This window comes from Quercus robur, chromosome 3 (genome assembly GCF_932294415.1).
Source record: "Quercus robur chromosome 3, dhQueRobu3.1, whole genome shotgun sequence".
Classification (NCBI taxonomy): domain Eukaryota; kingdom Viridiplantae; phylum Streptophyta; class Magnoliopsida; order Fagales; family Fagaceae; genus Quercus; species Quercus robur.
In genome coordinates this window covers 7,016,915-7,022,990 of record NC_065536.1, presented here as the reverse complement: position 1 = coordinate 7,022,990, position 6,076 = coordinate 7,016,915, and the positions used below count along the sequence as shown (strand labels likewise).

The 6,076-nt window shown below is 34.5% G+C and overlaps 1 long non-coding RNA gene across 1 annotated transcript; it reads left to right on the top strand.

Moving 5' to 3' along the window:
• The first annotated feature begins 2,601 nt into the window (after positions 1–2,601).
• LOC126716876 (uncharacterized) lies at positions 2,602–5,208 on the top strand. Its single transcript, XR_007652312.1, has 3 exons — positions 2,602–3,483; positions 3,618–3,653; positions 4,950–5,208. It is a non-coding gene; the product is annotated as an uncharacterized LOC126716876 (long non-coding RNA).
• The last annotated feature ends 868 nt before the right edge of the window (positions 5,209–6,076 follow it).

The following is a 6,076-nucleotide window of genomic DNA, read 5'->3' as shown; positions in this document are numbered from 1 at the left end:
ACCGCTCCGTTCTCTTCATTCTCTCTTTCTCATCGGCTCATCTGCTCTTCAAGCACCGGTCACCGCTCATCTGCTCTTTCCTCTTTGAAACCCAAACATCATCCATCTTCTCATCTGCTTTTTTTTTTTTTTTTTGGCTATGACCGGGGCTTAAAAGAAGTGGTGGGTATGGCTGAGGTGAGTTGTGGGTCACGGAGATCGGAGTGGGTCATGGCGTGGGTCACGGAGATCGGAGTGGGTTTTTGGCTGTGACCGGTGTTTTTGGTTGTGGTTTTTGGTTGTTTTTGGCGTGCGTCAGGTGTTTTTGGTTGTGGTTTTTGGTTGTTGTTGTGGTTTTTGTGCTTAAAGGGGTTGTGGGTCGTGGTTGGGTCCGGGGTTTGGGTCTTGGTTGGGTCGTGGGTGGGTTGTGGGTCCGGTGTTTGGGTCGTGGGTGTGGTGGTTGTGGTTTTTGGCTGTGACCGGTCTTTTTGGGGCTGATTTTTGGTTGTTTTTGGCTTGGGTCCGGTGTTTTAGGTTGTGGTTGTGGTTTTTGGTTGGGTCCGGCGTGGGTTCGGTGTTTTTGGTTGTGGTTGTGGTTGTGGTTTTTGTGCTTAAAGGGGTGTGGGTGGTGGTTGGGTCCGGGGTTTGGGTCGTGTTTGGGTAGTGGTTGGGTTGTGGGTTGATCAGTGGGTTGATCGGTGGTGGGTTGATGTTCAAAACGGCGGTGTGGATTCAGATCGGTGGTGGGTGTGGTGGCCGTTGTTGGCTTTGGTTTGATGGTTTGTGTGCGGCTGTGTGTGGGTCACTGTGTTGGTTCTCTGTTTTTTTTTTTTTTTTTTTTCCTGGCTATGACCGGTGCTTAAAGGGGTTGTGGGTGGTGGTTGGGTCCGGGGTTTGGGTCGTGTTTGTGTAGTTGTTGGGTTGTGGGTTGCTCGGTGGGTTGATCGGTGGTGGGTTGTGGGTTGCTCGGTGTGTGGCTTTGTTGATGGGTTTGTGTGGTTCTGTGAGAGGAGCTGGTGCTAGAGGTTGAGGGAGGCTGAGGAAAAAAAAAAAAAAGAAACGGTTGGAAAGCGTAGGAAAGTAGAACTGAAAAAATAAATTGGTTAAAAAGAAATAATAAAAAAAGATTAAAGAATAATATTTTAATAAGAATAGAGTTTTAGGATGTGGGAGGTATTGTAAAATGGGATGATATAAGTAATAAAGTGACTTTTTGAGATGGTATAATAGTATAGGATAGCATTTTTCAATGCTAGTACTCTAATTGAGTCAATCCATAGAAGTGATCCTTTCCTGCTAAAAAAAATCCAATCACACACTCACACTCCTAACAAAACATAAAAAATAAATAAAAAGGGAGGGAGAGGAGGAACGAACACAAATCAATCTTTTGAAAGGAGAAACCTAAATCACACTACCAGAAAGTAAAAAAAATAAATAAATAGTTTTTTTTTTTTTAAGGCCCTAAACCTAAAGCTATAAAATGAATCTATAATGGTGAATAGTCTAGACACTGAATATACAACTGCTGATGGGACTAGACATTGACATAAAGACAATATCAAGGTTGAAATAAAAATTAGAAAAATTAATTTTTAATTTTAATCGTTAAATTAAAAAATATTAAACAAAGTAAAAAGTTAAAATTAAAAATATAAAAAATTGGTAGAGGAAATAGAGTAATTATTAGATAATGGAAAAATGGTTAATAATCTAGAAGTTTAATTTTTTTTTTAACTTGATGATGATGAGCAAAAATCATAAAAGCTAATGCCATAAATAAAAAAAATAAAAAAAAAAACCATATTCCAATCCTATGCTATAAAAAAAAAAAAATTAAAAAAACGACTTGTATTAATTGCATGGCAAAGTTGGCATATGAGATATAATTTTTTGCATGGGAAAATTTTTTGCATATGAGATATAGTGAGGAGGAGAGAAGTGATGCATGGGAAAATTTTAGTAATTATATTATAATTTTTGCATAATTTACTCGTGATAGGTGCTAATAAGTATTAAAATAAAAATGGTAAGAATTATCAATAAAAAAAAAAAAAAAAGTGGTAAGTTTATAATATTAATTCTATCATTTACAACGATAAGCGGATGTGTCGTAGCAAAAATTATAATATAACCAAATCACGTTACATATTCTCATCCTTACACATTACCGTGCGCATTAATTGCATTGTAGGACAAAGCTAGCAATAGCATGCGTCTGTACGTGTTGGTGTTGGGAAGCGGTTTACATTGACTCATATATGAAAAAGTAGACTCTTTTTTTTTTTGAGCAGGGCAAAAAGAGTAAATTTTGTCGAAAAAAGAGTAAAAAAACACAACCCAATTTTTTTTAACTTCTTACTACAGTTGTGCATTGTAGGAAGAAATTAAGGATATGTTTGGTTACGAATAAAATGGAGAAGATAGAAAATAGAGAAAGAAAAATATGATGAAAAGTGATATATTTTACTGTTTGGTTGAGAAGAGAAAACAAGAGAGACAGAAAATAGGGGGAAAATTTTTTCTTCGGGTCCACTTTTTTTATCCTCCCAATTTGTAAGGAAAATAAGAAGGGATAAGTGCTAAAAGATGCACTTTACACAAATACCATCGATTTACGTTGCATTTTTTTCTTTGTTCTCTCTTCCCTGGGAAGAAACATTGCCCCTCGAGTTGCACTTTATTTTGATTTCAGCAGAGATTTTGAGTACAGGCATTTGTACTTTTCAGCAATTTTCTAATTCGCCTTTTTCACCATTTCGAACCCACACGCCGTGACTGAATCTGATCCCACTTTTATTATTTAGGTGCAACATCTAGGGTTTGCATTTCAGCTTTCATACTTTTTCCTCTTTTTCTCTCTTCTTCCGCTCTTTCTCTTCTTTCTTTCTCTGGCTCCTTCGTCTGAACGCCACTCTTTCTCTCTTTCGTTTTTTTCTTTCATCACCATTCATCCCTTCTCTCTCTTCTTTTTCTTTCGTCACCGGTTCTTTTTTTTTTATTCTTTTTTTTTTCCTCACTTCTCTTTCCTATAATTTCTCTCTCCATCTCCGTGGGCTTGGTGGATTTTGACTGTGGTGGTGATTGATTTTGGGTGTGGGTTTCCCGGATTTGGTGGTGGTGGGTTTGGGTGTGGGTTTGGCCGTGGGTTTGGTGGTGGTGACTGATTTTGGGTGTGGGTTTCTCGGATTTGGTGGTGGTGGGTTTGGGTGTGGTGATTGATTTTGGGTGTGGGTTTCTTAGATTTTGGCTATGGTGGTGGTGGGGTGGTGGTTAAGTTTCAAGTAAGTAGCAGTGGTGTGGTGATAGTTTGAGTTTTGGGTGGCTGGTTGGTGTGGTGGTGGCAGTTTTGGGTGGCTTGCTTTGTATCTGAGAAGAGAGACAGACGAAGAGGAAGAGAGAGAAAGAGTCGAGGAATACATGAGGAGACGTAGAAACGACACTGGTTGTGGCTTTGCTTGCAACAGTCAAGCACTTCTGCCACGTGCTGTGGCTGGACTGCTGGTATTTTCTTTTTCATGCCATTGATATTCATCTTTGCCTTCAAGCTTTTTTTTAAAATTATTTATATATATAAATCCATATTTTTTTCTTCGTATTATTTTTTGGTATTCTCTGATAAATGAGATCTTTAGCAGGCATTGGGAACAGAAGGATTTCGAAAGATTTACTAAGTAAGTTGACTTGTTTTTACTCAATAAAAATATATATATGTATTTGTAAAAGAATCAAAATAGCGTCTTTTCAAGTTGTTTTTTTATTTTTATTTCATTATTTGATTTGAGTAGTTATGTATTCTTGAAAATATGCTTTTAATGTGGTTGGGTCGATAATAAAATGGAAATCATGAGAATGTAACAATAGGAATATGTGATAAAATTAAATTCGAAATGCAACTGTGCAAGTGAGTTAAGTACACTCTATAAACTTTAGAGGAGAGAAAAAAAGGAAAGAAAACAACCTTAACGTATACTTTTGGTTTATTATTTTTCCTCCCATAAGATTGTGGTTTATATTTTTAGGACCCTACTACAAGATTATGTGCTATGATGAATAGCTTTTTTGGACAGTATATTGCATAGCTATTGAACAACATTTTGGATAGTTGGACTAGTATTTTTGAGTACAGCAGAGTTGATTTGGACATTTTCTCTGACAGCATAGATGACAATTTGGACAACTGATCACACAATTTTGTAGCAAATTTTGAGAAAATTTTTGTAACTAATGAAATTGCTCAAACATGATAGATTCAGTCTGTTTAAGCTGCCTCTTACTTAAACACTAGGTATATGTGCAAATGATGAGTTTTTTTAATGGAATGATCCATTTTATTTCTATGGGTATGTTTGGATTGAATTTATTGTTGTTAAAACTGAAAACTGAAAATACTATAACAAAATTATTTTTAAATGTGTGAATAGTATCGTGGGTTTTATTTTTAATATTTTTTAACTCGTGAACAGTGCTAAACAGTATATAAATAGTATCAAACAGTGTGTGAACAGTAGTCTTGTTCTCCTAAAGTAGAAATGGTGCAGGAAAAAAAAAAAAAAAAAAACCAAAAAGCAAAAAACGCAAAACATGCAAAACATGATCGTAGGTTTCAGCTGAAACCAAACGGGGCACTATGTATTAGTGTTTTTTATGTTGATGGTGGTGGCAGTTTTAGGATTTTTTTTTTCAGGGTGTTCTCAATCTAATAAAAAGAAAAATTCATATATTGACAATAACAATTAAAAAATATACAAATACATAAAGTTTATAATTGCCTTTTACGAGTTTTTATATTTTGAAATTGTTGCATGATAGTTTCATTATCAATGCTACAAGTTACATCTTTTTCAATATATACAACTAAATAATTATTCATCCATTGATCTCTCATTTGATTGTACAGTTCATTTTTTATATATTTTATTGTTGAAAAACTACTTTCTACTGTTGCAATATTAATGATACGTCAACAGATTGCTTCGCAGTCAGAAAAATGCCCTCGCAGCGCTGAGAAAGATTTTGGTGTTGAGGATAATGAGGAGGGTGTTGACTCTAATGCTGTTGATGATACACTGACTGTTTTTTCGGATGAAATGCGTTAGCAGATTAGTTCCATAGAAAGTGTCAAATAGACTAATGGATAAGTTTCATGCTTCCATGTATTCATTAATTTTTCAATAAGTTCTAAAAACAAGTCATTGTTGCGTATATCAATAATGGAAATTTGTATTTTGTTGGGTGTTGCGTTGCGGCTTTCCACTAACTATAAATATTTCATCCATGTTCAAGATAAAAATATCATATGTGGTACAAAATGATGACATTTCAGTCAATAAAAATGAATAGACGTATTAACTTTTTCTTATCAAAAGTCATAAATAAATTATTTAGATTCAAGCAAGCCATATAGAGTAGCAAATCGTTAGTCTTTTTGAAAAACGGTTGTTAAGCTCTTAAAGTTACATATCTATGATTGTGCATAATAGCTCAACATGATAATGATGTAAATTTGTATTTTGATGAGTGTTGCGATGTGGCCTTTCATTAACTACAAATATTTCATTCATGTTCAATATAAATAAATTATGTGGTACAAAATGAAAGCATTTTAGTCAATAAAGATATCTATTTATTATTTTTCATTATTTACAATCGTTGCTTAGACATTTTAACAAGATTCATAACACAAAATGTTTTTTTATCAATTGTAAAATGACGACAAACTCCAAAGATATAATACGTCATAATAGATCGAGCTTCAATTTTTTGATCGGAGAGGCCAGCTTCTTTAATAATCTTAAGTACATTAATACTTGCAGAGAACATCAAAATCAAGTTGAGAATAGTCTCATATTATTATCTCAACATGTATCACCAGGACGTTCAAGATTTGCCTCTTGATTCAGACTTTGCCCACTTCTATGTACACTATTTTCTAATTCTTCTTTGATTTTGGCAAATTGTGCATATCGAAAAGCATCACATCTCTTACAAGAGCTTTCAACAATAGTTACTAAATTACTAGCCACATAAAAAAATTCAACAATGTTAATGTGATTTTTAGTAACGGCAACAAGTGTCAATTGAAATTGATGAGTAA